The sequence below is a fragment of the Macrobrachium nipponense genome, chromosome 10 (assembly GCF_015104395.2).
Source record: "Macrobrachium nipponense isolate FS-2020 chromosome 10, ASM1510439v2, whole genome shotgun sequence".
Taxonomy (NCBI): domain Eukaryota; kingdom Metazoa; phylum Arthropoda; class Malacostraca; order Decapoda; family Palaemonidae; genus Macrobrachium; species Macrobrachium nipponense.
This window is the reverse complement of record NC_087204.1, coordinates 78540818-78562699: the sequence shown is the minus strand read 5'-3', so window position 1 is coordinate 78562699 and position 21882 is coordinate 78540818. Positions and strand designations below refer to the sequence as shown.

At 39.4% G+C, this 21882-nt stretch overlaps 2 protein-coding genes across 5 annotated transcripts in view; one reads left to right on the top strand and one right to left on the bottom strand.

The window, feature by feature from the left end:
- Positions 1-21882, bottom strand: part of LOC135223714 (cytochrome P450 2L1-like) — a 221466-nt gene that overhangs the window by 22886 nt on the left and 176698 nt on the right. Inside the window, exon 1 of one of the 4 annotated variants that reach the window (XM_064262449.1) lies at positions 1084-1133. The exons of 1 other annotated variant lie outside the window; for it this stretch is intronic. The gene's annotated coding sequence lies outside the window, so the exon portion shown is untranslated. 2 more of the 4 variants (XM_064262450.1, XM_064262454.1) reach the window with 2 other exon arrangements.
- Positions 17209-21882, top strand: part of LOC135223716 (ras-related protein Rab-3-like) — a 192897-nt gene continuing 188223 nt past the window's right edge. Inside the window, exon 1 of the mRNA XM_064262457.1 lies at positions 17209-17311. The gene's annotated coding sequence lies outside the window, so the exon portion shown is untranslated. The remainder of the gene's footprint in view (positions 17312-21882) is intronic.

The following is a 21882-nucleotide window of genomic DNA, read 5'->3' as shown; positions in this document are numbered from 1 at the left end:
GTTTAAAAATTTTATTTATTAACTAATAATTTTCAACACGACGGCTGAAATGCGAGTTTCTCGTATTTCATAAGTTCTTATTTACAGTTTATTTTATTTTTTGCTTGGCGATTGACAGCTGTTTCAGTTGCTAAACTAAACTAATGATGTTGAAGGTGGACTGATTCTCATATCTTATGAATTTATAATTTTTTTATATTCATTTATTCAATTATTTTTGCTAAGTGAATGACAGTTGTTTCGGATCTTTCCTAGACAGAGCCCCCAAGGGTTTTCGTGGGTCGTTTTCTAGGACCGCTGTTTCATAGGGGTCATTATCTTTATGATACGTACAGACTTTTGTTTATGTTTTTACGGTCATCCGCAACCGGATTACACGTCGGAAAGGTGGATACATACACCCGGTTAAAAACCTTTGGGGTCAGTATAGGAAAACTCCGTAGTTTTAGTTACTAAATGATGTTGATCGTGGGATAATTACCGAAAGATTACTGCAACATGCAAATGCTACGAGAATGGCAGACTAAACAACTAAACTAATGGTGTTGTTAGTGGATTGTTTACCGGAAGGTTACTGCAATATGCAAATGCTACAAGAATGACAGACGAATGGGGAAGGATTACTCACGAAGTAGACGAGGGTTTACAATAAAATAAAAAAATTATTTTAGGGCGGAGTCACACGACACGAACCAAGAGTTTGACACCTTTTGGCATCGTTCCGATTTGAACCAAATATGTTTAGATGCTGGTTTAGAACTTATTTGAAGGATGCTTGTTAAAGTTACGTCCTCCAAGCGCAAACATAAATGGCCGACTTGGCGTCGAGTTTTGGATAAAAATGCCAAGAAATGTGTGCGGGATACCTCCCTTCCACGACGACCATGGAATGAAATGCACTATGTTATATTAACGTATGAGCAATATAAAAATAAAAAACAAAACACACGTCAATTCCTTAATTCGATTTGAAGCATGTAATGAGGCTAATTTCCTGTAGTTTACTGTGGGACATGGCCCATTGGCGAATTCTCAATTTAGAAAAGATTTTCCTCTACCCAAAATATGCAGGCATTAACCTACTGCTATAACGCGACCGTGATCACAAATCTAGGCGAACTAAGGGCCGTAGTCATGCCACTAGACGAACGCCACACGGAGGATAAAAAAAGAAAGAAAGAAAAAGGATGTTATCACACAGTTGCCAACGACAGCATTTCGCCCAATGTACGGCAGACTCTATTTGCTCTCGGTTAAAACCACTGTCATTGTTTTGTTTCTAAGAGTCATACTACAACTAACATTTGTTCGTGATGTTTAATCGACGCTGAATTTAAAGCTGAAACCATTTTACGTATCCAATCGAGAGACACGGCAACTCTCCTACACTTAACTGACTGAATTGAAAGCTTATCTTCGTGCGTTCAGGCACCAAGCATCCTACACGGTCTGCTTCGTGTAAACAAGCGTTTGTGCTTTTTTGCAATGGCCCGCATGAGACGTAGACAGGCTCCTGACTGTAATATTCATTCATCGTTTTATTAGCATCATTCATAATGGCCATACCTTCCACAGAGTAAATAAAAAGGAAAACGACCTGTAAATACACTTTTATTAAATCCATAATTTTACTATTTTTTTATAAGTATATTTTCTTAAGATCTAAAATGTAATTTTTATTCCACACATTTCTCGAGGTCACTCTTCAATCACTCTTGTCTAAGAAATACAAGCAGACAATATTTTTAATATTCTTATCAAGGTTTCATGGTTTTGCATACATGTTTATAAAAAAAGTCTTGTACCGATTTTGCTTTAAAAAAAACTGTTTACTTTTTACTTCTATGAATTTTCTAGTAGCGACGCGAGGTTAAATTAATCCACTCAATTATTCACGCGATCGGATACATTTTCAGAAGTAACGCATTCCGATATTTATATAATATTTTGTGATAAGATTGCTACAGCGCCTGGCCATCCACCATCATAGACTGCGGCCCACTACAGTCAAGTAAGACTCATATGTCCTCGCCTGGGGCTTGAACTCAGGCCCTCTAGCTTGTGGTGAGTTTAATACTTACGCTGATTTATCAGAGTTAAATTTTGAAATGGTATGCAAGGCAGAGGAATTTTCCCTGATTTCGATCTGTTGAGATTATTTGTCTTAAGTAGAGTTGGAAAGCACTTCAAAGACAATAATAATAATAATAATAATAATAATAAAATAATAATAATAATAATAATAATAATAATAATAATAATAATAAGGGATGAACTCAACGAGAAATACAAAGTACAAGAGAGGGGACTAAAGAAGATGTAAAACAGAGGCTTAAGCCCAAAGCATATAAGATCCAAAGGTACATGAACAGGAATAAGGGATACCAACAGAACAAAGTATTCGGAACCAACCAGCAAAGACTATACAGCCAACTAAGAGGGGAAGACAACCACCCAGAGATTCCTGAAGCCGAACCAAGTAAGAGACTCTGGGAAAACATATGGAGCAATCCGGTATCACACAACAAACATGCAACATGGCTCCAGGAAGTCAAGGAAGAAGAAACAGGGAGAATAAAACAAAGATTCACAGAGATCACGACAGACACAGTCAGACACCAACTAAAGAAAAGGCCAAACTGGAAAGCCCCAGGTCCCGATGAAGTCCATGGATACTGGCTCAAAAACTTAAAGGCCCTATACCCACGAATAGCAGAACAACTCCAGCATTGTATCTCAAATCACCATGCACCCAAATGGATGACCACAGGAAGAACATCCTTAGTACAAAAAGACAAGAGTAAGGGAAATATAGCCAGTAACTACAGGCCTAACACATGCCTACCAATAATGTGGAAGTTACTAACAGGTATCATCAGCGAAAGGCTATACAACTACCTAGAGGAGACAAACACCATCCCCCACCAACAGAAAGGCTGCAGAAGGAAGTGTAGGGGCACAAAAGACCAGCTCCTGATAGACAAAATGGTAATGAAGAACAGTAGGAGAAGGAAAACCAACCTAAGCATGGCATGGATAGAATATAAGAAAGCCTTCGACATGATACCACACACATGGCTAATAGATTGCCTGAAAATATATGGGGCAGAGGAAAACACCATCAGCTTCCTCAAAAATACAATGCACAACTGGAATACAATACTTACAAGCTCTGGAATAAGACTAACAGAGGTTAATATCAGGAGAGGGATCTTCCAGGGCGACTCACTGTCCCCTCCACTCTTCGTAGTAAGCCATGATTCCATGACAAAGTACTTACAGAAGATGGATGCCGGGTACCAACTCAAGAAAAGAGGCAACAGAATCAACCATCTGATGTTCATGGACGACATCAAGCTGTATGGTAAGAGCATCAAAGAAATAGATACCCTAATCCAGACTGTTAAGGATTGTATGCTGTGGACATCAAGGATGGAGTTTTGGAATAGAAAAAATGCGCCTTAGTCAACATACAAAAAGGCAAAGTAACGAGAACTGAAGGGATAAAGCTACCAGATGGGAGCAACATCAAACACATAGATGAGACAGGATACAAATACCTGGGAATAATGGAAGGAGGGATATATAAAACACCAAGAGATGAAGGACACGATCAGGAAAGAATATAGCGAGACTCAAGGCGATACTCAAGTCAAAACTCAACGCCGGAAATATGATAAAAGCCATAAACACATGGGCAGTGCCAGTAATCAGATACAGCGCAGGAATAGTCGAATGGACGAAGGCAGAACTCCGCAGCATTGATCAGAAAACCAGGAAACATATGACAATACACAAAGCACTACACCCAAGAGCAAATACGGACAGACTATACATAACACGAAAGAAAGGAGGGAGAGGACTACTAAGTATAGAAGACTGCGTCAACATCGAAAACAGAGCACTGGGGCAATATCTGAAAACCAGTGAAGACGAGTGGCTAAAGAGTGCATGGGAAGAAGGACTAATAAAAGTAGACGAAGACCAAGAAATATACAGAGACAGGAGAATGACAGACAGAACAGAGGACTGGCACAACAAACCAATGCACGGACAATACATGAGCAGACTAAAGAACTAGCCAGCCGATGACAATTGGCAATGGCTACAGAGGGGAGAGCTAAAGAAGGAAACTGAAGGAATGATAACAGCGGCACAAGATCAGGCCCTAAGAACCAGATATGTTCAAAGAACGATAGACGGAAATGACATCTCTCCCATATGTAGGAAGTGCAATACGAAAAATGAAACCATAAACCACATAGCAAGTGAATGCCCGGCACTTGCACAGAACCAGTACAAAAAGAGGCATGATTCAGTGGCAAAAGCCCTCCACTGGAGCCTGTGCAAGAAACATCAGCTACCTTGCAGTAATAAGTGGTACGAGCACCAACCTGAGGGAGTGATAGAAAAAGATCAGGTAAAGATCCTGTGGGACTATGGTATCAGAACGGATAGGGTGATACGTGCAAACAGACCAGACGTGACGTTGATTGACAAAGACAAGAAGAAAGTATCACTCATTGATGTCGCAATACCATGGGACACCAGAGTTGAAGAGAAAGAGAGGGAAAAAATGGATAAGTATCAAGATCTGAAAATAGAAATAAGAAGGATATGGGATATGCCAGTGGAAATCGTACCCATAATCATAGGAGCACTAGGCACGATCCCAAGATCCCTGAAAAGGAATCTAGAAAAACTAGAGGCTGAAGTAGCTCCAGGACTCATGCAGAAGAGTGTGATCCTAGAAACGGTACACATAGTAAGGAAAGTGATGGACTCCTAAGGAGGCAGGATGCAACCCGGACCCCACACTATAAATACCACCCAGTCGAATTGGAGGACTGTGATAGAGCAAAAAAAAAAAAAAAAAAAAAAAAAAAAAAAGAAAAAAAAAAAAAAAAAAAAAAAAAAATAAAAAAAAAAAAAAAAAAAAAAAATAATAATAATAATAATAAGAAGAAGAAGAAGAAGAAGAAGAAGAAGGAAAATAGTAAAAAATATAAATTGATAACGTATCTTTACGTAGTCCAACCCACTGCTGAGATCGAAGATCAGAAGTGAGTTATTCTTATAATAACGCCAGGTGGGCACCAATAGAAGCCTCAAGACGATGGAAGCAACTAAGAGAAATGCTAACTTGCCAAGGTCAACTGTTTAGGTGCCTGGTTCAAGAAGAGGAACGCCGACAGTTAGACAGGAAAACTTCTCGTCTTTTGTTAATCAATGTGGGTTATAATAAAACCCTGCACTATCTCTGGGAATACAGTGTACCTGCAACAGTGATTGTGGCTTGAATGATCAGGCCCATGAACAATTACTGAAAAAAAACCTTCTACAGATATCAATTGAGAATCCCGATGAATGATTCTTCACAGAAGATCAATCAGGGGGAAAACATGGAGTTAATGTCTACAACTTCATCAATTTAGGTATATGAAGGCACAGGGCAGTAGGCCAATAATTTCAGATTGAGAGTTGATGAAAAGTCCACCCCTCACCCTACCCACCCCCCCCCCCCTCCCTCCGCAAAAGTCGTGGAAACTGTAAGAACTTATTACACAGTGCTTATCAGTGACTAACCCTGTCATTTAATATATGCTGTTAAATTTGAAAAAATAATTTTTTTTAATACGAAACACTAGATGAGTTGCCATACTCATGCCGATTATAGAGTTTCCCTATGACGTCACAGCAGACTAGCACCTGATAAGTCGCCGCCTTCTTTCAGGTCAAGCATGTAAACAAAGGAAATATCAAATTTCTTTATTCTAAGGAATTATGAACCACATCACGAAAAATGGCGAGCAAAGGCAATCCACAAACAAAAAATTGAAAACACTTAATCTCTAGAGCCTGCAGCGCGCAAAAGATACATAAAAATCAACTGAAACTTGTAAATAACAAAGGGATACTTGCCTTTGTTACATTTTGAGATGCGACTTATTATATATCCCTCCATAGATTTAAGTGGTTTGTTTGTTTTTACGTTGCATGGAACCAGTGGTTATTCGGCAACGGGACCAACGGCTTTACGTGACTTCCGAACCACGTCGAGAGTGAACTTCTATCACCAGAAATACAACTCTCTCACACCTTAATGGAATACCCGAGAATTGAACTCGTGACCACCCAGGTGACACGCCAACACCATACCGACCACGCCACTGAGGCGCTAGATTTAAGTGGTGAATGCGATTTTGGACATATGAAATATTGTAGTTCATGTGATTGTCGATACTGAAGAAATCGAATAGGCGAAATGTTGCTCAAATAAGGTGACACTTTTAGATACTTTTCCAAGGTTATTTTAAACTTTCATTTCTTGTCCTTGTGTGCATTTGACCTCGTTGCCAATTATTTTAAACTTGATTTCCTTTTGTAAGTTGTCCGTTGGCGCGAGTCCGCCTTTTAGTTCATGTATTTTGTTAGATCTACATAGTTTAATTTCAGGCCAGATCATCATAGTCCCTCCCTATCCAGGGACATGGAACCTACCCAGTCGGGAGGAAATTTTCGACAACATTAGCCATTTTTTGCACTTTTGATATTTAATATCAATTTTAACAAATAGGTAATTCACTATACACTACTTTAAGTTTTAAAGATTTGACCAAGATAACTTCCTAGCAGCTCTAAATCATCTATCAAAACAGAGAACGCAGTGGCTGTTAATGAATTACTTTGTGAAATATTTATGCCCTAGGATTCTTTAATTATTCACCATTATCACAAGTTACACAAACAATTAATAACACCCATCACTAATGAAGTGATCTGGGAATATTTTCGTACGTCTTGACTGCTGAAAATGAGCCCTGTTTATTCTGGAAATCCACAGTGCTCTCCCTCTTTCACTCATCTCGTGAGTTCTATCTCCTTGATTTCTTTTCAACAGCAGGGACTGTGTAATACGACTTGCCGTCTCTGTTTGACCTAGCTATTATGACATCCAAATACCATGCAAGTGTTCGCCATATTTAAACAACTAATAGGTACAACAGCATTGCAAATTTCCGAAAAATCCTTCTTATCCTGATTGCATTCGTTGATTTTACTCAACACAGCTGACCTGCAACATGGCCGACTTCCCTGCTTACATATGGGTCTCATTCTGGATCGAAAATTATCTTTACACTGAGTTCATGTATATTTATTTTATCTATAACATGTGAAAATGTTAATTTTTAACCATTAAAAGTGGAAAAGCTTTATTTCCATGACCATGGAAATTGACAGTCTAGACTTTTTCATACAGAATCTGGCAATGCATGAAAACAGAAAAAAAGTTAGCAGCAGTGTAATAATCACTATCATAATAGTATTACGTAAAATATTTGTACGTTTTCTTCAAATTCGAACAGAGAAAACGGCTTTCGTAAGGGTAACAATGACATGTACAGCATCACCACTCTATGATACAATGTAAAAACAATATCCAAGTATAAGCAAAACAATATCAAATGCTTCCATAAATTTATAGCCTCTGAATACTTAACAATAGTCACCGTTCTTTTCCAATTTCCATTTCTATGGCGGCGTTAACTATAAAACTTGGCCTAGTTAAACCGTCATTGTATAATCTATATATAAATAATAATATAATATATATTATATATATATAATATAATTATAATATATAATATAATAAATCAAAGAACTTGATCACGAAGTATATAAAACGTGATGCTATGTATAAATAAAGGTTTTTTGCCACGAAGGATAAAAATGAAAAAACGAGTTGGCCGAGTACTTTCGGTCCTATTCGGACCCTTTACTGAGTAAAGGGTCCGAATAGGACCCCCGAAAGTACTCGGCCAACTCGTTTTTTCATTTTTTTTCCTTCGTGGCAAAAAACCTTTATATATATATATAATATATATATATATATATATATATATATATATATATATATACGAAACTATGACCCAAATAGGGAAGGAGGGCGGGAGATGATTCAGGTCCCTGCCCTGGTATTCCATGTCAAAATCTTGAAATGACTGCTGGTTTTAATCCAATTTTCACTCATATTTTTTCTATAGCATCGGTTAACTAAGATATAAAATAAAGGCCGAGTTACACATCGGAGATTTAAACCAGCACACGTTGTTTGTTTTGTTTGTATGGTGCTTTTACGTTGCATGGAACCAGTGGTTATTCAGGAACGGGACCAACGGCTTAACGTGACTTCCGAACCACGTCAAGAGTGAATTTCTATCACCAGAAATACACATCTCTCACTCCTCAATGGAATGGCTGAGAATCGAACCGCGCGACCACCGAGATGGGACGCTAATACCATACCAACCACGCCGCTGAGGCGCTCAGCGCACGTTGTAACGGCTGTATTACGACGTTACTACGCTTAAGGTTCCATGATTCCTCATACGGTCGTCGAGTTTCGTGACGTCCGCCGAGTTTTGGCGACAACTAGCTGTTGCACGTCGTTGTCGCGGTCAAGCCATGCGACCGGTCAAAAATCGCTATGTCATGCCCAAGATATAGATAAACAGGTCAGACATTCGTGAACGGTAGCAAAATAAGACGTCACTGACGCCCATGTTGCCTCGGTGTGGTAATACATCTGCCTTTGCTGCATGAACGTAGTCAGTCGGCTTAGTTTGAAATCGCACTTGGAAGCAAAAAGGTTCTTGGTTTTCATTGCTCAGTTTACAGTTGTAATAACTAAGAGAATAACACCAACGTATAAGTTTCTTGGGATTTCTCAAAGAAAGTGAATTTTAAAGTTCCTTTTACAAATTCATGCGCAGATAAGAGTGCATTTGCATTTGCTGATGCGCCTCACATGATTAAGCTAATAAGAAACAATTTTATACAACATAGATTTCACACAGAAAAGGGAGATTTTATTTCATCTGCTTCTGAACAGGAAATGTTGGATAAAACGGCAAATGAATACAATTGAACACCAAAACTAATTCAAAATCACTGTGCCAGGAGCTCAAGGGCAACATGTAAAGTATGCAGCCCAGTTAATGTCCAAAACATGTGCACTACTGTAAAGTTTCCAGGAGGAAAAGGTTCAATCTAATCCCAAGAATGGCTGGTGACAGCTGATTTCATAGATGTAGCAAATGACTGATTTGATGAATTCCAGTGAAAGGGATGGAGATGTAAATTCAAGACATGCCTATGGTGTGGTCATAATCTACCAGAAAGAAATTCTAGGTAGGATACTACACAAGATGAGAAATATGAGTGAAAGGTTATACAGGTCGTTATTTAAGCTTTCAGAAAGGTATTATTTTTCTAGCAAATTTTTGATTCGGTTATTTGATATGTTAAGCTCCTTATATAGCCTAGATTATGTAATGATCGAGAGAATGACTGCTTGGAACCTTTTTTTTGATCAGTTAGGTGGATGTATGGTCCTCATGAATACCCCCCAATACTTTGAGTTGCAAGTATCGACTCTGATCCTTTTTACCTGTGGTGCGTCAATCACTATGCCGTGACCAGAATAATGAGTTAAAAGCCACAATTAGATAGTGTATTTTTCCATCGTTTGCACAACGGTCGAAAGCTCCCCGTTTTTTAACCTTTTTTGTATTTTGAAAAATACATCATCAATACATTTTTGAGGCTTTCAACTCATGAACCCTTTTGTTACAGAAGGAACCACCCGTCCTGGGACCCATGGTGGGCCTTGCCCCGCCCGTCCCGGACGTCCTGTGGCCCTGGCGGGTATTGCCCACCTGTCCCAGAACACTGGTGGGCCCTGCCCGCACATCCCGAGACCCTTGGCAGGCCTCGCCCTGCCCAACCCAGGACCAGCGGTGGGCCTGACCCCACCTGTCCCAAAACCCGTGGGGGCCTCACCCGCCTGTCCTGCCGTAGTGGGCCTCGCCCACCCATCCCAGGACCTGTGGCAGGCCTCGCTCGCCCGTCCCGCGACCTGTGGTGAGCCTTGCCCGCCCGTCCCGGGACCCATGGCGGGCCTCACCCACCTGTCCCGGGACCCATGGCGGGCCTCACCCACCTGTCCCGGGACCCATGGCGGGCCTTGCCTGCCAGTCCCGGGGTGAGTGTGGTGAGGACTGCTGTGGGTCCCGGGACGGGCAGGGCAAGGCCTGCCATGGTTACTGGGACGGGTGGGACGAGGCATGCCATGGGTCCTGGGGCAGGCAGGGCAAGGTCCGCTGTGTGTCCCGGGAGGGGCGGGGGAGGCCTGCATTGGGTACCAGGATGGGTGGGGCGAGGTCCGCCACGGGTCATGGGATGGGCGGGCGAGGCCAACCACGGGTCACGGGACAGCGGGCAAGGCCTGCCACGGGTCCAAGGACCAGCGGGTGAGGCCTGACACCAGTCATAGTCATAGGACGGGTGGCTGTGGCGGGCACGGGTCTCTGGGCGGGCGGGCGAGGCCTGCTACGGGTCCCAGGACGGGCGGGTAAGGCCCCCACTGGTCCTGGGACGGGCGGGGTGAGGCCTGCCACTGGCCCTGGGACGGGCGGGTGTGGCCCGCCAAGAGTCGTGGGACAGGCGGGCAAGAACCACCACAGGTCCTGGACAGGCGGGCAAAGCCTCGCCTGCCCATCCCGGGACCTGTGGTGGCCCTCGCCCACCCGTCCTGGGAGAGAGCAACACTTATGCTTAGCCTTAGAACCAGAATATGCCACTGAATCCTCTCAATTCTCCTGGGGCTTCTCTGAATCTTCTGCTTCTTCTCCTGGCACTCCACGAATCCTACTGAATCCTCTCAATTCTGCTGGGGCTTCTCTGAATCCTCTGCTTCTTCTCCTGGCACGCCACTAATCCTACTGAATCCTCTCGATTCTCCTGGGGCTTCTCTGAATCCTCTGCTTCTTCTCCAGGCACTCCACGAATCCTCTCATTTTCCCTTTCAGGAATCAATAAAACTCCAAGAAAACATTTCAACAAATTTATTTCCGTTCAAGTTCAATTTCCTTCAAGGATGAGCAAAGCAAACTTAGTACAAATAAACATCAAACTTTCCATACAACAAATAATTTCTTCGAATTTTTCACATCTGATTCATCTGAGTAAGGCTAGCGCAGACATGATTGCGCCATTCCTTGAAGATCGACTGTTGCTCCTGCAGTTTACAGTTGTCCTTCTCCAGGTGTCTGTATTTCTCCTCGAGGTTCTTGAGGTCGCACAACCATTTCTCCTTCGCTCCTCGCAGCTGTCGAACCTCATCTTCCAGCTGGTCGTTCTGTTTGCCCTGGACACCGGTCTTCCTCTCCAGCGACTCCAGGCGACGATTTCGTTCCTTTAGAAATTATGTCAGCTCGTTCCTCTTGAGTTTCGCAGTCTGAACTTCACACTGGAGTCCACACTTTTCCTTCGTGAGGTCTTCTACTTCCTTCTGAAGGCGCTGGAACCTGACCTCGAGGTCTTTCCTGTCGGATTCCCGCTGTTCGGTCGCGTCTTTTTGTTCCTGGATGAGCCTCGCCATCCGCGCCGCTTCTTCGGTCTTTAGCTGCAGGTCTTTCTCCTTCTGTCGTAGGAGTTTCTCGAGTCTCTCAACCTGGCAGTTTGCCTCTGCCAACTGCAATTTCAGTTCCCTTATCCTCTCACATCGTTTCTCTGCCCAATTTCCATCGCGCTATCCTTCAGCTGAAGATTTTCTTTTTTCATCTTGAGGATCTTGTCTTCCAACTGCCGTTTCTCCCTCTTCTCGTGATCGTTCTCCTTATTCAGAAACAACGTCTCAGCTTCGAGCGAGTGAGCCCTGTCTTGCCATGCCTGCTGTTGCAACACCTCCTGAGTGATCTTGCATCACACGAGTGCGTTCTTCCCTTCCGCCCGCCTTCTGAATCTCTTTATCATAGTCGAGCCTCTGTTGCCGCTGAAGAATTATCCTGTCCAAGTTCGCCTGCTGCTCTCTCTGGCACTGGATAGTGTCTCGCAAGGCCACGATTCTCGCGTTCAGTTACTTTTCCTTGGGCTGTTCAGCTCCATCATCAGCAGTCAGGAGGAACCTCACCAGTGAATAGGCAGCCACAGTTAACAAGATGACTATTCCTGCGTTAGACTTCTCGCCGTATTTCGAACAACATCTGGACAACAGCGTCCCAACAACAGCTGAAGTGTGTTACCTGCAGGCTGCAGAAGCCATACCCAGTTCATATAATCCCCTCTCTCTCGATTTTCCTTGATTTTCTATATTTTACAAGAGATATTTCGATTTATCAAAATATAGCAGGAAATAATCTGAAAGATTTTTAATTATGCTTTGTCTCTTGGTGTTATAAACTGCCGAAATCACACTGTACGGGAAGCTCTCAAGTTTGTAAGAGCATTAGGGATTTTTTTTAGTACGTATCTTTTATCTCTCTCTCTCTCTCTCTCTCTCTCTCTCTCTCTCTCTCTCTCTCTCTCTCTCTCTCTCTCTCTCTTTCTATCCATGCGGGATTTTTTTCATCTTATCTGTCAAGATAAATTTAGGGGTTTTCCTTTATTTATCTTTTTTTGTCAGTAAGAAAAACAATACTATCTACAGGCGGGCAACTGAAACTGAGGAAAAAATGTCCAATTTTCTAAGCTAAGCATTATTTTTATTGAATTTTACAAGATAACTAAAAGATACAATACTAAATGGATTAGATTAGCCGAGACATCAAGGGAAATAATATATATATATATATATATATAGATATATATATATATATATGTATATATATGTATATTATTATATATGTATATATATGATATATAATATATATATATATATATATATATATATATATATACACACACATATATATACATATATATCATTATATATATATATATATATATATATATATATATATATATATATATATATATATATATATATATATATATATATATATATATAGAAATTAACTACTCAACTAATGATTTTCAAAAACTATAGGTAAGTTTTAAGAATTTAAATTTATATCATATGGATACAAAGAAAAGATAAAACAAAATTTAATTATATTAGATTTTGTTCTATATAAAAGTGAAAATAAGATATAAAGGAGTGCAATTTTATTAGAACATAACTTGGTTCGTAAATTGAAATGTAATATAGAAACAAAGTAGAAAATCCTAACAACCCCATTTCTATTTAAGGCCAGATAACACTAGACTCACTATAACTAACGTCAAAAATAGGTCCAGTTCTATTTGTGACTTGACTCGACGCGACGTGACGTCACTTGATGCATTCGGTGAGAACGGTTTCTTTTAAAGGCCCATAGAAAACAGTGTTCAACTGGGTTGGCGATTCACGGTGCGTCATGAATTAGCGTGACTTAACGCGATGCGACGCGACCCGGCGCATTTGGTGTGGACGCACCCTAACACAAGGTTTATCTAGATCTTGGTCATGCCGACGTACGAGAGTGCCGTTATACCCTTTTGACTGACGTAATGTGGTTACGGCAGACGTAATTAGCAATTGCGACATGCAGTGTCCTTTACGACGTGATGTATTTGGCAACACAAGTTGCGCGGAGGGGATGTGCAGTAGCCACATTGTGACGTGCGTTCCCAGCTATAAACAAAGTTCAAGGGCAGAATTTAGTAGACAAAGCTACATTTATTTTTATGGTTTGATTAATATATATTTGTGATTCAATATTTCCAGTATTTTTATATACTCTAAGAACTTCTCATATACATGAATAAGACACGAAAAACAACCTTAAATGAAATAATTAATTATATGCAGCAACAATATAAATATTTCTGATTTTCATTCAGAACAGGCACTGATTTTTTCTTTAAAAAAATAGATGTCTGTGACTTAATTGCAATCAATACAATTTATTAGAATTTTCTGTAGTACAATAAATATTAATGACAAGGCATTTTCTATTTTAAGTAAAAATTGCATTTTAGATTTTCAGTGTTCTTGACATACTTTGGGGTCATATGCTGATAGATATGACACTGAATACAGTACAGAAATGTTCTATTGCTTTCTTGTTTTATATAAATGAATCTTGCCAATCAACGGAGCCTGCAGGGGAGTTAAAATAATCAGGAAGTTGACTTTTCTTGATGTAGGGCGAGACCCGTTCGACAATTCCATTGAAAAGCTCCTCTGTAATCCTGGTCAAATTCCGGTAGTCTTGGAGTCTCAATTACCCATTCTTTCATCAAGTTGTCAAAGTAACTTTTCTTCTCTATTATTTGTAAGTAGGGCCACATCCAGCTTCTTCTTTTACGTCTTTTTGGCTACTTGCACTTTTGTTCGTCCTGCAAGAGTTTATTACTCTTAAATGCAACAGATGATGGTAATGATCCAACATGTCTATTGCTAATTCAGGATCATGTAAGTTGTCAACTATCAGATTCAAATATTCCTGATCTTTCACAAATTCCTTGTCCTCCATGTTGTCCCTCTGTCAGTGCCTGGAACGGGAATGAGTGCCGAATTCTTACCACCCCCTTTATATACAATCCAATATGTTCACACAGTTACGTATGTGGTAATGTTGTTGCGTACATTGGCATGTTTCTTATGTATGACGTAAGCGTCTTCACGACAGTCGCCATCCTCAAAAAACCGTTAAAAGTGGGCGTGGCCTGCATCATCGGCGACTTACGTGAACGACTACGTATATCGGTAATCTCATCTCGACGTACGTAATGCTGTCATAATTGTACATTTTTTTTAAGCCCAAGGTCCGCGATTGATGCCAAATCGAGCACTATGCCAGTCGCAGTCTTGAATCTCTGAAGGCAAATCTTTGGTAAAAGCATTATTTTGCATGAGATTTTCATTTCCCCTAGTCTAAAATAATATGTAAATTACAATAACATCTGATAACAGATGCCACTGGGAACGATATTCAGGGCAGTCTCAGAAGTGAGGAATTGAATCATTAGGATATAAGTAAGCTGGCAAGTGGGAGCTTCAATAAGGTACTTAAATGAAAAGGATTGAAGGACAATACTTAAACAAACAAAACTGCATCATTACTAAAAAAAACATTGACCGAATCCTTGGAAACTATTGGCTTATTAACCACAAATGGGCCATGCAAAATCATTTATACTGTGATCAAAGCAAAAGCTGCAATGCTGTGATCAAAGGTAAAAGAATAGGGGTAAAGTTGAAGTTGGTGTCTTAGTTGGTCTACTAGGATATGTCCCAAGGTCCACACTAAGTCAAATATACCATATAACATTTTGTCACACTTAAGGATCGCCCTAAGGCAAGGGCTGGTGCTGGCATAATCTTAAGCTTAATCTATAAAACCACCAGCAACGTAGGAGTAGGAGAAATATGTCGATAGCAGGAGGGCTCGGAGTTGTCACTTATCTTGGAAAAACGGTGAGATAAAATAAAAGTTCAGTGCTAATGAAATTCGTCTTTTGTTATTACCCTGTCATCGTAGGCTCTTATACCGCAGAGCAGTGGTTCTCAACCTTTTTCAGTGCCCGTATCCCTTGATATCCCAGAAAATTTTCCCGTACCCCCATCCAATATGAACATAATACTTTCTCATGGTAAACATACAGTACCATTGCACTGGCTATCATGTCTCGTAACCCTAGGTTTAAACAGGTACCCCAGGTTAAGAACCGCTGCTGTAGAGGGTAATGGTCAAGTATCTACACATCCCTTCCTGTAGATTCTACAGGAAGGGATGCTGTCATCCACCCAGGCTCGTGGGACGTGAAGCAGTCCTGCCTAGCTTCAAGGACACAAAGGGAAGGAAGGACACCTGAAAGACACATGGGATTACGGACACCATGAATTTAAGTAAAAAGAGATGTAGAAATGAAAAGTGACAGAAAGGAAAATAAACAGGCAAATGTGTATCTTAAAAGGAAACATACTTAAGAAAAACAAATGCAAGATGTATTACAGTATAATTAGTACTGTAATGTCAAGTATTAGTGCAAATAAACATGAAAACGGTCTTTTTGATGTTAATTATTTGGTGCATTATGTGGATATCAGAAAAAAAGACTTCTAAAAAGATTAAACTTCTAATTTCTTTTCGGAATGTCCCAAGGACCTATCCCTCTAAATAAGTCGAAATCACTTATTATCAATTCTGTGTTCTAATTAAATCTGAGATTGGTATGAGGAAGGAAATTCTAAGCACTGGAAAGAGGTACTCTGAATGTGACCTTCCAGCTTGCACGAGTTCTATTTCTTTGAGCTCTGATGCACAATCATTACGATCTTCCATCTCTGGCGAGCTCATTCGAGAGACGGATCGATTATTGGATGAGAAATTATTTTGAGTCGTCCCTGCCAAGGTCATTGATGCATTAAACTTTAGAGGTTTAATGATCAAGAAAGGGGAGTAGAATTCCATTGCAAATGATTAATCAAATTTGATGACAATCTATGCAAATTGACGATTTTAAAAGTTCATCATTGCAAAGTTTCTCGGACTCCCTGTCTGATATTTTGGTCTTATTCTTCCCATGCAAATCAGATATGATCAATCTCCACATCAGCTCTGATTCCAGAGATGCAGGGTAATGGAATGCTTTTGACATGCAGTAAGATCTTAACATTTAGCAGTTGTAATTTCAGTAACAGAACTGTTCTCTCTACTCTCTCTAACACAGTCTAAGAAGATCTAAGTATTTTGGGGAAAGATTTAAATATATATATATATATATATATATATATATATATATATATATATATATATATATATATATATTATCTCGCTTAATCATGTGCAAATTATGAAGTAATTCGTGAACTCATGAAATTTTGCGGATTGACACTTCACATAATTCTTTCGTGAGCCTGAAGATGGTGTCTTGAAACTTTTCTTAATTAAAATATGATCTTTGATATTAAGAACGTTTTTCAGATTTCAGTCAACATGGTTTCGAGTTATGATGTAAACCTTTAACCTGGACAAAGATATTTCTCTAAGGAACTACATTTTGTAAGGAAATATACCGAACTACTTGAGAAAGTAAGTTTGCTCAAAACAATCCTTTGAACTTATCGGTCTATGGTCACTTAGACGAAGTCACAACAGCGACTATTGATCCAGTATTTTTGTGTAAACAAAAATTATACTGAAACATCAATAAAAAGATATGTCCTCAAGGGTCATAATGACAACGTGTAACACAACAAAAGCAACTAATCAGCCAGCGTAACAGCTGATTTTATTTTATCACAGGAAGTCGTATCATCCCTTGCGTCAGTGTATTAACGAGAAAAGGAGGGTGGCTCGAATTTCTGGCTTTCAGTCTCTTCGCCAGAGGTGATGTGAACGGGAGTGTGAATCTGATTAGCGGATTTCATTATTTATCGCCTGACTTATCTTCGTCGTTTTCCTTCGCTTATTTTCACCGGGTGAGTTTTACCTAAGTCATAACAAGGATTAAGACACTTTACATTCATTAACCAAGAGCTTTTCATTTCTACTCTTATTTATACGTCCCTCTAAGTGCAGTTACTGTATCACCTATAATTTTGTCCACCAATACTTCGACCATTTCGTAAAGTGTTCCGTGAGTGTCGTCTTTTGTTTCTCCAAGATATTTCGCAAACTCCGAGTCTGGTTTTAACATTCGAACGGGGCTTTTGTTTACGTGCCACCTGCTGGAGTAAGTCAGAGTAAGTGCAAAATACTTCAGGGACCGGAAACAGTCATTCAACAACCAGATAAGGATAGACAGAGACGGGGGATTCTCATCATTCATGACAGCTCGTCTTCCAGACACGGACCCAAAGCGCTGCTAGAATAACATGTTTGAATTACACACACACACTCTCATATATATATATATAATATATATATATATTTTATATATCTATATATATATATATATATATATATATATATATGTATATATATATACATATACACTCACCACACATATATATATATATATATATATATACACTACACACACACACATACATATATATATATATATATATATATATATATATATATATATATATATCTTATATTATCTTTATTTATCTATACATATCTATATATAATATTTATTATATATATTATCATATATATATATATATATTATATGTATATATTATATATTATATATGTGTGTGTGTGTGTGTGTGTGTGTGTGTGTGGTGTGAGTGTAATTCAAACACGTTATTTATACAATAGAATGATCTGGGGTCAGCTGTTCCGAAACAGTTGACCATAACCATTAAATTGTGTGTGTGATTCTGATGTGCGAATGTCATTGAAACGGTCTACTTGATGCTTTTTTCTAGCCCAGGCTCGAAGAAAGCACGAAAAGGGATAATAAAAGGAAGAAGCAAAACGGTCAACCTTGAAGGAAGCGTTATTCCTGCCACTCAAAGGAGGAAGGTTATGTCAGGAAAACCAGGAGCAGGGAGAATTGAAGAGGCAGTTACTGGATGGGTGATCACTAAAGAATACGCCAGATGCCCATGCCTTGACCATCTGCGGAGGTATAGTTATGGTTCTAGAAGCCTCGTCCCAAAAGCGAACGCTTCAAACTCAAAGGAAGCAGGTTAAGGCTCAGGCCAGACAAAGGGAGGTTCAGCGTACGTAGCGTTAAATGTTTTTGCCGAATCAAAGGAACTTGCGTAAGCCTTAAGCGTCTTTTGAGAGCGGTAATGGGTGACAGTGAGGCCCAAGGAACCCACATTGGTTATGTTTTCACCATGTTTGTCTTTGTTTGTCTTCATGCAAAGCATCTTAAGGAGCTGACAGTTGGCGTTTACGAATAAATTACCAAAAGGTCGTCTTCGTGACTGGCAAGAAGTGATTCAATTATGAGAGAAATCGAGAATTGTTTCCGGAGCCAAGGATCAAAAACTTATATAATAATAATAATAATAATAATAATAATAATAATGGCGAAACAAATCCAGTCATGCATGGGTACATATATTTGAATACAGATCTCTACAGAAAGCTTTCGGAAATCTGTTCGATTCCCCTTTTCAATAATAATAATAATAATAATAATAATAATAATAACTGAAGGTGAAAATTGGAGAGCTATCGGCATTCAGAAGCTATCTGGTGAGAGAGTTATTGGTACCAAGAAGAGAGCAAACCTCGGAGGGCAGCCTAAAGAGAAAGTTCCTGTGTGAACAGCAGGCTAATATCACGGAAGCCACGAGAAAATGCCCTGGTTCCATGAACCACTGGAAACCCATTGCAATCAAATTCGGCAACATGCTCATTCGGATACTTACCTGCACTTGCAAAGAATCTGAGATTGTCAACTTTATAACAATGTTTTTGCTTCCTCTTAATCATTCAATTGTCAGATTCATCCGATTTAGTTATCTTCTTCTTCTTCCCAGCTTGTTCCCATTTTTATACGGGGTCGCCGTTTCGGATGAGCCGTTTCCATCTATTTCTATCCTGTGCTTCTGCCTCCTCAATTCCCTCTCATGTAAGTCTCCTCTCACACAGTCATTCCATCTCTTTCATGGTCTCCCTCTTCTTCTTCTTCCGATTAGTTATGACAGGCTTTAATCTTCTGAGCAACGGCCTCGCATTTGCTAGGTTTGTGGTTCCACCATGGTATGCCATCCACTATTCGACCCAGCTGTGAATGGCTATCGGCAATGTCATCCCGGCAAAATTCTAGCATCACCGTCGACAAAAGGAGATTAAAATGTATATAATGTAAAAGCCACGAAGGAAATTAAAACAATGGAGTACCGCTGCGAGGCCTTTCGACTTCATGTCCTATACTATGAAAGTAAGTTTACAAAGAAAGCTCGTATAAATGACAGATAAGGATTGTAGAGGAAAGTGTGTGTGTGTATATATATACACAATACATATTGATATATATATATTATATTAGAATAAGATGAAGAAGACAGATATATACGTAATATATCTATCATCTATCTATCTATCTATCTATCTAATATATATATTGATAAATAAATATGATATATAGATATATATATATATATATATATATATATATAGATAGATAGATAATAGATAGAAAGATATATACGATCTATCAGCTATCTATCTATCTATATATATATATATATGTATATATATATATATATATATATATATATATATGATATATATATTATAGTCCATACATAACTTACAAGAAAGAAACAAAATGGAAAGAAATGACAGTGTTGTTGAAAAGACAATACTTTTAATCAAACAACACACTCAATCCTTTCTATTTTTAATTACTTCTTGAAACTTTATTCCCATTCGAAATATCGTTATCTCCAACTAGTGCTGGTTCAAACGGTTAGCGGTGTTCGAACGAGTTTCCGAACAACTATTTTCGCGCAAATGTTTACAAATAAATATTTGTTTCGAACAACTGTTTCGGAATAATCAACTTTCGAAAAACTGCCTTCGAAGAATTTTTTCCGAGAAGCTCTCTCAAGATACGCAACAGAATACTGATGTTAGCTTTTGCATTAAACTTCTGGCGTCGTCTTCTCTTACAAATAGATTCCATCTTTCAAGTTGGGCCATCTAGAACATCGCATCCATTTATAATCTGAGAATCGATGCAATATTGTAGGTTAATCCTTCATACTAGCCACATCATTATTCGTGTAATGCCACGCAGTGATATTGTTCAGAACGGGTTTATATTCTTCAAGTACTAACGGATTTATATAATCACCTTCAGGCTCATTCGTCGTTTAATAACACCTCTCAGATATTATCAGAAAGTACTCAATTATTCTACCGACAAATTAATTTAGTACATTTTCTTAAGTTCATTGGTCTTATTTATAATGACATATTTCCAACAGCAAAAGTGACTAATTCCACAAACTATAACGGGTTTACTTAAGGTAGATTCTTGGGTGAGCCCTACGCCTACGAGACGTTCGTTTGGCGGACGCTGATTGGCTGGGAGCTGCCTACCTCCCGGTACCAGCCAATCAGTGGCCTCCAAACAAACGTCTCGTAAGCATTTGGCTCATCCAAGAATCTACCTTAAGTGAACTAGCTATAGTGGGGTAATGATTAAGTTACAACCAACTTAAACAGGACGATAAAGCAGTCTTACGGAAGTGTTCTAATCTCCAAAACTTGGATCAGTCACTGCTGACCAGAAATCCTACCTGCCACAGCCAGTTAACCTCGGAATCCACGGTAATTTGACTGCTTTCCCTCCAGGACAAGCTTTGGAAATTTTCCCTTGCTTTGGTTTTCCTTTGACCATGCCCTATTTTTATTGGAGGGAAGGATGGGGGTGGGGTGGGTGGGCGAGCGGGGGCGGGGGCGGTGGGGGGTGGGGGGTGGGGGTGGGGAGACAGGCTGAACACCTAGAATGTCAAAGAAAGAGAAATATCGTGACTTTCTATCAGATACACACGCTGAAATGACTCCATTGATGACCAAAACTGGTTTAGCGGCACAGTGCGTAAATTAACAGATCAATCATTTTGCCTGTCATACACTTTGGTCACGGAATAAAAAAAAAGTCAGATAAAGTGAAATAAGGAACGGTTACCTATTAAGGCCATGAACATGCCATTCAACTGGCCCTTATTCTTATCTGAGTTCATAACACAATAACCTTTTACAACTAACTTCTTTCGCTCTCTCAGCTTTATCTTATCACCTGTCAACGTAAGGATTTGTGTCCATTCACGGGAACGAACCTAAAAAAGACAATAACGTCTATTACATTACTGACACGACATTCAAAATCTGTCCTTTGAGACTCGGCCTACGAGATCGTGGAATCTTATCTCCACAAGAAATTGTAAAGCCTTTTTCTCAATATCAGGGACTTCATTTAAAAAAATAAATGAATTGTAAATTGTTTCCTCCAATATACTGAACGTCCCTCTCAAAAGGGAACTGTAACGTAAATCCATGGTATTAATTATTCATCTAAAGATAAAAGAATAAATTCGGCGTTCAAGAAAAAGACTTGAGCCTAATGTAT